An 11,751-nucleotide genomic window follows, 5' to 3' on the forward strand; every position below is an offset into this window, starting at 1 on the left:
CTGTAAATATGATGAAAGCTCTTATAGAGCACTCAAAAGTTAAATCAAGACTGAGAACTCCCTGTAGTAACATATCAATATAATTATCTACAGGAAATGTGCTTTAAGTTGCTGCTAAAGCAGATAAACCAAAAGTAGAGAACTGTTACTGAGAAACCACAGAATGCATGAGATGTGACTGGGCCATTGTTTTTTTCACAGAGCCAAGTCTGACAAATGATAAAGCAGGATGGCTTGTGCTGTATATTGGACTCAACCGCAGAAACACGGGCGCCTGTTGTGAATAACCTTTCACATTTACCCTCCTGTGTAGCGGCTTGTCTTACAAGGAATACATCTCTGGAAAGTGTGTTCTTATATTCTACCTGACGATTCAAATGATGGAGGCAGCAACTAAAACACTAAAAAAGTAATGCAGCTTTCCATATCACCACTGCCCGAGGAAAAGGCTACCAGGAAGGTGAATTTGACATGTCTGTACATCTCATCTCAACACATACTATCTTTATTTAAAATTGAACAAGTTTGTCACTTAGTCTAATTATATGAAGTGAAAAAGATAAACATGTAGTAATATAAAAAGCAAAGGATAAAGCAACATTACGTACAAGATGTTCTTTTCAATTGCTAAAACAGCAAAAATCACAATATTCCTTCTTCTTTCTTCTCTAATTGCAACACACACAAGTCAGTTCAGTATCAGGTACATTAGCATGCTAACCAGTTGAAGCTTTTTAAAAACTTTATAGGAGCCTTAAAAAAAGAGAGAGAGCAGGTCTATGAGCTTGATAGGAATTTTCAAAATCAACTGCCTCACTGCCCAATTAGCTTGCATGGCTGAAAGTAGTTCTCTTTGCTAAGTTCCCTGACAGCCTGCAGGCTCATGAGCACGTCTTAAAATGCAAATCAAATAACTTATGATAGGAAGAGAAATGTGTTTCCGCACCATGAAAAGGGAGACATAGCTGGCAACAGGCGGCAGACAGACACTGAAGTATAAAAAAAGGAAGCTGGGTTTGAAGATGTGCTTTTCCATTTGCATAGACCAAGAGTATTTCCCAAGATTTTCACTGTGATTGCACAAAATCATTTCAAGGTAATTTTCATTTGTGTGTATGCAAAAAAAAAAAATCGGCTGAAAAGTTTATTAATTCTTCATATCATGTTGGATAGATTCAATCAGCAGGATATTAGTCATTCAAACTGTCTGAGCTTTCAGGTATTTTCACACCGATAGCGCTGTTCTTGCTGGAGCTGTGTGAATTATTTTTGGCGTATTTTGTTTTTGTTTCTTTTCTTCTTTATCGAGCTACTAAAGCTGCTTAGCCAGCTGTAGACGGCTGTAGTTGGTAACAACCTGTAACACCTCCTGAGATACTGTGAGATATTGTGTATAGCCATAATTGTTTGCACTGCTACAATAAAAGGTGGTTTAACTTGCCCATTGCAACGGTTGGATGTTGCTTCTCTGACCTCTAGACTCCACCTGCACTCATTAAACAGAAAGTTTTGATGACCTGTCGTTATGCGCTACACAAAACCATAGGAAAAAACCAAAACAAAGTTTGACTGACAGCCACTCATAGTGCACTTATCTGTGCTGGATGGATTTATTTATCTTTTCTGGTATTCTGACTGAAAAAAGGCTTAAAAAGGAAAAAAAGATAAGAGCATTACTCTTGACTGCAAATAGATATTGTACCATCCATCGTAAATAACAAAGCAGGAGTACAAGAAACCGAGGACGGATGTGGAGAAAGGTTCTGTCAGTAAACACACCTAATGGAGAACCTAGGTAGTTATAGATGAGGTATCAACAGTGGCATCGACTGCAGTGAGAGCAGATAGAGATCCCACAGGTACAGTAGTGAGCCCACAAAGATCATACTGTCACTAATGCTCCTAGGAATCTGTGGATTGTAATAAGCCTGAGGAAGAGTTTTCAGTCTTCGGTTACAGATAAATTCCATTTACTGTTTTTTTTAATATTCTTATAAGACAATTAATTCAAGCAACTAATTTCTCATAAATCAAGTAATTTCCATTAGGAACATATGGAAAATTATTTTAAATATTAATTATGCCATCGAGAAGGGAGGTAGGGCAGGTAGCAGAAATCAGGACGTTATGGTTACCAAAAGTAAAAAATAAAGTAAGCAAGGCACTGTGCAGTTTCAAACTGTTTTACACAACAGATGCTTCTGTGGGTTGCATCAGAGTAAAGCAAAATTGATGCCTGCAACTCTGCTAGTCCCAGTAATTTCAACCAAGTACCAGTCTACTCTACTTCTGAAATGTAATGGAGCAGGTGCCTTTTAACGCTTATTGCAGCAAATACAGACAAATATTGGAAAAAAAGCCACATAAATGTACACTGGAAAAAGAGAGTACATCTAGATCATGTTCCCGTCTCTCCTCCTTCTTAACTCAAGAAGTTATGAAAAAAAAGCTAGAACAAAAACATGGAAATGCCATTTCTAGATTCAGTCTCCTGGTGATCCTTTGCCTGATTGATCTGATTGATCTGGCTGATCACGGCGAAAGGTTTAAAGTGTCATTTCTTTTCCTGAAACATGAGACTGAAGGGATAAATGGAGTTTTAAAAAACACAGCAGTCATTCATTGTAGAAGCTAATTTTTCAAACATTCGATTAAGGCAAATTTAATAAGGCATCCTGTTCGTACAGTACGTGTGAAGAGAGCAGAGTAGCGAACGCTTGCATCATTGTCTTGTGGAGATCTGACTTCAAAATGCTAATCTTTGTTGTCGGCAATATGACTGAAGTACGATTAATTTTTCATTTTTAGAAATTCCTCGGAGGTTTACAGTTTAATAATAAAGGATAAAGCTTTCATCTGACAGTAGCGTGGGTGTAACACTGCACCAAGTCGCCTTACAACAAGCTTTGAGTCATAGTGATGGCTGAATAATCAGGTAGATAAAAAGTGTGGGAAGCTGAAGCAGCCTACATTCACCTTTGTACTGACCATAACCAGCTGTTATATAGTCATGCTTTGCACCCATTGAGACATCTTGTGGTTTTCTGAGTACAAACTGATTGGCAGGGCAGTGAGTTTACCAGTAACCAGGTGGATGATGTGGGCTGTTTAAAATGCATTTGGAAACAATCATGTAGGAAGTGAACTCTGTTTATGTAGACATGCAATTCACAGCATACTTGACATGCAGTTTGAGTCATTGCACCAAAGCTCTTTTCAGCATTTATTTATTCAGAAGCTACTCCCCTGGTTTGTTTAGTAAGCAATTAATTAGAGCACTGCAGAAAGTGGTGACTGGGGTTATCATTGTTTTTCTTGTTTGAGTCACCACATTCTCACACAACAAAATAAATAATATGCCGTGGAGAATCATCTGCAGTGAAAGTGATAAAGTGAGAGAAGCGCACTGTGCAACATTGTGCAGTCAGCCTTCATATTTTCAGATTTTTAAACACTTTTTTATTTGTTTTTTTGTATAACATCTCAAGCAATAAGAGTTACCTTTGTATACCAAGTGAAAGGGAATCCTTCAAATTCTCCAACATTCCTGTTTTGTCTCTGTTCTTTCTTTATATAGTGCACAAGCTTAACAACACTGAGTGTTATCCAACTAACAAAGGCTCACCATTAAAAGTACAGGCCAGGGGAAGCTTTGAGGTTTGGGAAAGAAGAATAAGGAAAGTGCAGACACCCAACATAAATGTTAAATAGCTATAACAGCTGTGCACTGAATTTTTTTTTAGAAACTCATCTTTTCAATATAGTTTTTTAAGACTGACATGAAAATCCCAAACCTATCCTTCAAGTACCAGTACGTGTTTTCCATTTTACAGCGATGCTTTACCAGAAATGTTTTCAAACATGTTTTACTTTTATTAGAGAAAAGATCTTAAGGAAAGTACTTTATTATAAATTCATTAGAGTCATATGCTGCAAAGGTGCTGTCATTGACCATAAAAAGGACAGAGGTTGCATTAATCTTTACTTTATAGTCTTCAGAGGACTTCTGTCAATGTTACCTTGGGTAAAAAAACAACAACAACAACAACAACAACAACAACAAAACAACATATATAAGTATTGAGAAATCCAGGAGGTTTTCAGGAGAAAATCATTTTCACATATGACAACTGAAGCCAACTGTCTGTTTTGACAGAGAACAGCTGCGGGATAAGGCAGCAGAGCTCATTTCCTTGGATAGCTGCAATCATAAATGACCTCTGGTAGGTAGTCACCTCACAGGAGATCACATCAGTCTGATACACATGTACGTGCATATACAAAAAGAGGGAAAAGTGTGTTTGTTAGTCTGAATGGTGATAATGGCAATGACAGAAACTGTGCTGTTTGTTCAGCTCCAGTCTGACATGTTTCTGATTCCAGCACCTGCAGCATCTGACACATTTTTAATAAGACAGTCATTTTTTTTTTTGTTCCTGGATGCCCAAAGATCAGCAGTCAGTTAATTTCCTGTTGGGTGAGGGGTAAACAGAGCGCACAGTATTGTACACACACACCCACATACACACCTGAACATACACTCACACAGAAACATTTGTTTTCATCCCTGTAGGGACTTAATTTATTTTCTGGAGACCTACCTTAACCATAATCAATACTTGCCTAACCCTAACACTGACTTAACCCTAATTCTAATGGGAACCCTAAAACCAAGTCTTAACCCAAAACAGCCTTTTGAACAAGTGTGAGAAAATGAAAAATATCCTCACTCCAGACAGTGCCTTAGTAAGGTGTCGGACCACCACGTGACACCAGAGCAGCTCCAATGCACCTTGACATTGATTCTACAAGTCTCTGGAACTCAACTAAAGGGGTGAACAGGTGAAACACCATACAGAGTATTTGCCTTTTAGACTAAGAATTTGAGGTAACCTGTTAATACAATATGCCTGCATTCATTTTTCACTGCATCTTCCTATTCCAAGACAAGCTCACATTCTGCCTGTAGGTTTACACAGTTGACTTCACTTATAGCCCTTCAAATACACTTCAGAGCAAGGTCCCTTTAGTTCAGTAAAAATCCTTACTATATATACAGTATATATCTTTGTCAGACTTGTTGTTTTCATGCTCTTATTTTGACACACTTCCTCTCTGCACCATCTGCACAGGAATGGCCTTAATTACTTCCACCTGGTCCTCATTATCTCCTTGGACTGACCAACCGCCTCACTTTGTTCAGTTCTTTGGCAGTTGGTTGGCAGACACCCACCCAAGAAGTGCCTTTCTGCCCTCATGTTAATGGATTGTAGCTACTATTTTCACTAGACTCTTTGTTGCCCCCATAGGATGTTGTTTGAGGACAAACACCTCATTGTATCTGGTCAGGTCAGTTTCTCATATGGACTGGTTTCTTTGCTAACTTGTTCATTGTCCAGTGTTTATTCTAAGTGTTTTTTGTTGGTGTTTGACTAAGGTTTTCTCTGAGTCATTGTTTTTTTGACCTCCACACCACATTCCATTTTTGTATTTGTTGGTTTGTTCACCTAAATCACACAACACTAAGTATTTTGCTCTATAGTGTAACTTGTTAACAGACATTCTTTGTTACTTTTGCTCACATTTTGTACTGACTTTATATTTGGTTGACCCCATTTGGAACTCTAGCCTTGATTAAACCTGAAAGAACTTTACTTGCATCCTGTTTCTCTGCATTTGGGTTCACAATAGAATTTTGAATTTAAATAAGAACACTTAAGCTTTTAATTATTTGTTGAGTGATGGTTTTGGTGGCATGAATTGTGAGTATCAACACAGATAATCTTTCAATAAAGGAACAGATGCTGAAAATAATTTGTAATATCACTTCTGCTCCAGGAACCACACAAGGAAGTCAGTTGAAGGGTGGTTAGCCATTGCATCTGTTATTTGAGCAGCCCCCATGCTACTACAGGATTCGGTAGGTTACTCTTTGTTGTGATTTGAACCACATGCAGAATACTGCGGCTACAGGACTAGGCCTTCTTGTTGCTGGGAGTTTGCATGTTCTGGTAATTTGTCATCAGCATGTCTGGTAGCTAGCTTAATGTTGTTTTTGTGCTATGCTGGCCGAGTAAATACAAAACGGTAAAACAACCCCTTTTTGAAACTTCATTGTGTCCAGGCATTATTCTAAGGTTGTACTAGTCCTGTAGTCACAGCATATAAATATAGTGGTTTGAACTCTGATTCAAACAATGTATAGCTCTTACGAAACTAGCCAAATCTACTGTATTAATGATAGTGTATTGGCGCCAATAATGGATTTATTTTTATTTTTATTTTTGTACCCATCTTTTTTTTTTCGTTTTTCTTTACAAAATTTCAATTGCTGTTGAAATGTGTAGTAGACCACATGTAACAGCCATCTTATTTGTAAATCATTGAGGAGAAAGGTAAGAGAGGGTACAAACTGAACAAATGCTCAGCTCATATATATGTAGGAATCTAGCTGAATTCTTATCCAAGCAACAATAAGGGAGATTGATCTTGTGCTATATGCACTGTTTATCCCTTCAGTACTGACAACAGGACCGAGTACATTGTAACATCTCCAACGTCAAAAGTAAACAAGGCTAAACATCAATTCTAGGACTGCTATGGTGTCTTATATGCCGTATGGTAAATCAGGAATGTCTCAGCAAATGAAAAAGGGGACAATTTTTGTAATTTTGAAATGGAAACAAAACAAGAAAACACAAAACGTATGATGGCAATGTCCCTGGAGCACAAACGAACATGCTAAAATACTAAGGGACTTGGTGCCCAAGAGTAAGCTACTGCTAATCAGGCAAAGACTCCACTAAACAGAGTAGTGCTGTAAGGGGGAAGTAGTTCAAAAGATTGTCTGAAGACCTCAGAGAGAGATAAAGAGGCCTGATTTTTAAAAGTTTCGAGTTGACCCTGATTCAGGAGGCAGTTTTCGGTTGCCTGAGGACGTGTGTTTTCATCCACATGGTCGAAGGCTTTACTTTATGCTTTTGGGTGTTCAATAAAATATAGACAGACAGGAAATGGTCCAGTGAGGTTTTATTGTTGGCTTAAAGTAATAAAAATGTTATTGACTGTATCCTACAGTGGTGCAGCTGGTCTGTTACTGTACGTAGCAGAGATTTGACTGAAACACAGCTATAGTTTTTATGTGAATGCAGCTATAAAGTTTGGTTGTGTTATGGAAATTGTGGTATTAGCTTTATGATATGGTGTACAGTATAACTTGAAGCTGCTTTAGAAACGGCCGTAAATGTGGCACACAGACATCTGGTATAGTAGTACAGAATCAGCTTTATTGGCCAGGTGTGTTGGTACATGAGGAATTTGACTCTGGTACAGCAGCGCTCAGTGTGTATGTACATATCCTTATTTAAGGCAAGTAAACATTATACCAGGCAGCAAGAATCAGGAGTGCTGGCAAGTCTGCTGTTTAGTACATGAACGAATCTGGTGAATTGCAAACAAATCTGGCAAGTCACAAAGCTCCCACGTGATCTTCTGTTTTTTGCAGTTCTTTATCAGGGCAGCTTTTATTGACAAACATAACACATTTATAAACAGTATTAAAGTCGGAGCAGAGCCTTGTGAAACATTTTTAAACCCTCCTGCTTTGCTGTAACACAAGCACAAACAAAAGTTGACACATTCACAGCGGTACATAAACAGTGTATTGGAAATGACAAAGCTAGTCCCTTGGATCGTCTTTTTCTCAAGCATTCTTTCTCCTTTTCAATTATGTCTCTGTTAATTCCTCAGTGGCCTAGGCGCTGGTGTGTGAGCGGAGTTCATTTGTTAGCGAGCAGCTCACTCTGGTAAAGATGTGTACAGTTAACCAGGGACAACCGGGCCTTGTTTCACAGCCGAATAGGTCTCTCAGCATGGGAGCCAGGCTTTGATTAAAAAATAAAAAGAACACGCCCTGTGGAAATCTTAAAAATGATGGATTGTTTTGCTCAGCGTTAATAACATCTGAGGTGAATTGGTGCCAAGAAGCTCACGAGGGAAGGCACAAATGGTTTGCATGTCCAATTAAAAAAAATAAAAAATTAACATATGCATTCACATACATATGATTACACGCATGAACAAGCGCACACTTCTCATTATAGCACATGTAATAGAATCCGCCCACATGGTGCAAGCTAAAAGTCTTCTGCACCTTCTGGTCCCTCACTGCACCAGAGAAAATGTTTGGGTAGAATATTTCCCCCACATGAAGCCTCTTTCTGTTTTTGGTAGCAGGTCTATACCTCTAACTAGTTTGTCATAAGCTCCCAAGTGCATAAGTGTGGACAGATAAAGAAACAGACCAACAGACGTGCTGCAAAATGTGACTTGAATACATTGTCTGCTGAAGAAAAGGAACTGTGATGTTGCTAGATTAAAATTTACATTTAGTAAGACCTGCTGCTGTCAGAGGAAGATGCCAAACCATATGTTACCTGTCATCTGACTGGAGTACAAAATGATAGTGTGATTGGAAGAAACCTGTTTTCAGTGCATCATCATGAGTTGATCCAATCCCGTTCTTTATTTTGGTGATTTTGCTTTGTTCCTGACAATGATTATTCTCCTCCTCTCTCTATGTAAAGGGGAATCTGACATTGTGTCAGTAGAAGCTGCACTTTTTTTTCCCAATGCCCCCTGCCAGCAGCAGCATCAACAAGTCATTCAGGAACACAACTCCAGCCCCACCTCTTCTCCTCCATGTCTATCTGTTCAGCAGTGACAGGAGTGATCCTGACTGAGAACAAAGGCAGGGTCCCGAAGCTGTCCCAGAAAAGAAGCACTCTATTAGTGGGACAAGCTTGGCAACAAATGGGGGTCAACCCTGCAGAGACATTAAAATTCTGACTCTAAAGTGAGAAAGCTGAAAACCTGCAAGGGAATATGGAAATTAAGTTGGATTGAAGCCCCCTTCCACTTCCACCTATCAGAACAAAAGTTTGAGCAACAGTTTAAAAAGTCTACAAACAATCTGTCAAGGTTTAAATGTTCCCTACAGTCAGGTTTTTTGGGTTCTGCTTCTGGACACATGCAGCGCAGATATAAAAGAAACCCTGCTCCCCACAGGAGCATGAACAACAGATTGAAACAGGTCTTCTTGCATCTGCTCTCACTTTGTGGTCATTTTCAATCTTTTTGGTCACTGCTTGGAGCAGTGTTCTGAATCTCTTTGAGGTCATTGTCTTTTTGCAGTTTTGTGCACTTTTCTTTGGCTTGTTGGTAAATGAAGTCTGAAGTCATCTTTTTAATGTCACTTTGTTTCTTGAGGTAGTGTTGTGTGTCTGGTCATTCTGATTCTTTAAGGTCATTTTATCTTGCTGAGGTCATTTACTTTATGATTTGTGATAATCCTAGGCCCACTTCATTTTCTACGTCAACACTGAAAGTAAAGCCAACTGACAACACTGAGCAGGGAACATTTTGTGTAATTTACACAATTATATAGTGTAAACAGGAGGAGTCACTCAAAGAACAATGACCCTTTCAGGGAAAACTATCAAAGAAAATCATGCAAAAGAATGATCAAAATTGGACTTAAGATCATTATTACACAAGTTGCATAAGATTTAAGCACTTAGTTCATATAGATTTTGTGTCCCAACACAAGTGTCTGTGAGAACGATGGCTGATACAGTACATCTGTGCTGTATCAAATATGACATGAGTTGTAAAATGGCCCCTCGGGAGTCCTCTACGGGTGTCCCTTTGAGATGAGCTGGGATAACAAACGATGTTTTAGTCTGCAGCCAGTTACTCGGAGCCCAGAGATCATCATGTGAGCACATAAGTGAATGCAAGGTGCATTTCATTCACTGAAAATGTAGCTTCAGGTTTTAGAACTGTAAACGTGGGAAGTCTCTGGTGCTGATGGAAAGTTATCACTTCTGAGAGCATTCCTTTGCATCATCTTCCCTGGGTGTTGTCCCCACCAGCCTGAGGTGGAGGGGATTAAGTCTGTTAATCATCTCCAAGGAATTCCTCTGTTATCCTCTCTTCTGCTGCACACATATTTGCTACAACAGTATGAGAAGGTCAGACTGACTTACAGTAATGATCATAAAGCATGATTCAGTATCATGTCCTCAGCTGCAGAACCATTTCCCAGTTCCTTCACTGCCATTACTCTGTGCAGTGATGCAAACACATGCTGATTGTTCAAACCAGAACAATAATGGCTCTTGATAAAGCAGTGCTCATGAAGTCACTGGCCCAAGAATAATCACCTCTAGATCAGTGTTTCTAGACCACAGCGCAACAACCCGTGTGCTCGCTGTCATCCTGTCACCCACTGCGCTCACAGAGGGGAAACTCTGTGTCCTACAGAATATGTTTCTACCCAGCTAATTTGTCAAATCCATTTTAATGAAGATGCTATTGTTATTTGGATTACATTAGTTGTGTGATATTCTTATAGACTACTGCCCCTAACTTGTGGCTGATGGGGTAGATGGTTAAGTGTACAGGGCACTGACTGGATGAACAACTTATTTTTAGGTTTAGGCAGCTACCAAATTTAAAGCTGCACTAATCAGTGTTTTTAAGGACTGTGTAGTGTTAATGTGAAAGGGCTTGATTGTGATGATACACACAGAATTATCACTCCCACTCAACATTTCCTGTTAACCTCATTGTTTTGATGTTATGGCAGTACAGTAAACCTGGGCAATAAAATGTTTCTTACAAAAGTGTTTGCAGTAAATCACACAAACACAACACTCAGTAATAAGGTAATTATACATGTGACCAGTGGTGGAAATTCACAACATATGCAGCAGATGTTCAAATTACAAGCATATAAACTGGTTCCCACCTTTTATCAGCTGTAGCAATAAATGTGATGTACACAATAGTGCATCAGTAATTGTAAAGCACTAATATGATGTATAGGAATATGAAACTTGCCATTCTGCATAATGAGTACTGTTAATACTTTGTTTTGATGCTGATACTCTTAAGTAACATTTTGAATGCAGGACTTTTACTTGTAACAATATTTTTATTGTTACCTCTGCTGTTTTACCATCATATTATATATAAATCTGCTGCTGTTGGTCACTTGGCAATACTGTCCATGTATACCTCGTATGCTATTTGCACCTCACCACCAACGCCCTGGTGATGCTGAACCACCTGACAGTCTCCTATTATTGTTTGCACTATTGTCACTGACTGTACACGGTTTTGAGTCACAGCTTATTGGCTGTACTGTTTAGATTTATCCTAATTATATCAATCCAGTTCTTATTCTATTCTGTTCAATTTTTATTCTACTTTAGTTCCTAAAGGTTATGGCACCCAATACAAGGTGAGAAATGGTATTTCGATTTTCTGTATGCCCTGCACATATGGTGAATTGACACAATCCTTGAACCTTTATTCTGTTGTATTACTATTTTTACTTAAATAAAGGACCTGGGTACTTTGTGGTTCCCTTATAATCAGCATGTTAATATAGTGACAAAGCATTTTACTTGAATACAGCAATGCACAGCAAGGAAAACTGTTTGACATGGTGTGCTAGTCACAAATGTAACACCTGCCACCTGCAGCTTTTTCAGATCACTGTGGATGTTTGTTTTTGTACTAATCCTCCCTGAAATACTTAAAACTGATCCACTGACTGTCACATGCTCACTGCGGTCAGCTGTGCTATGAAGTAGGACAACAGCAGCACGACACGCCCCCTGCTGTGAGGCAGTAGTGGTAATGCACGTCATCGAGGACGCTTGGCTTGCTACAGCCCTACTAAAG

At 38.9% G+C, this 11,751-nt stretch overlaps 1 protein-coding gene across 2 annotated transcripts in view; it reads left to right on the forward strand.

The window, feature by feature from the left end:
* The first annotated feature begins 5,228 nt into the window (after positions 1 to 5,228).
* htr1d (5-hydroxytryptamine (serotonin) receptor 1D, G protein-coupled) overlaps positions 5,229 to 11,751 on the forward strand; it is a 75,900-nt gene continuing 69,377 nt past the window's right edge. Inside the window, exons 1-3 of one of the 2 annotated variants that reach the window (XR_002274222.1) lie at positions 5,229 to 5,349; positions 5,839 to 5,920; positions 8,586 to 8,622. The gene's annotated coding sequence lies outside the window, so the exon portion shown is untranslated. Of the gene's footprint in view, positions 5,350 to 5,838; positions 5,921 to 8,585; positions 8,623 to 11,751 lie in introns of those variants that run through there. The other variant, XM_020591079.1, reaches the window with a different exon arrangement.

Source organism: Monopterus albus, unplaced genomic scaffold (assembly GCF_001952655.1).
Source record: "Monopterus albus unplaced genomic scaffold, M_albus_1.0 scaffold13.1, whole genome shotgun sequence".
NCBI lineage: Eukaryota > Metazoa > Chordata > Actinopteri > Synbranchiformes > Synbranchidae > Monopterus > Monopterus albus.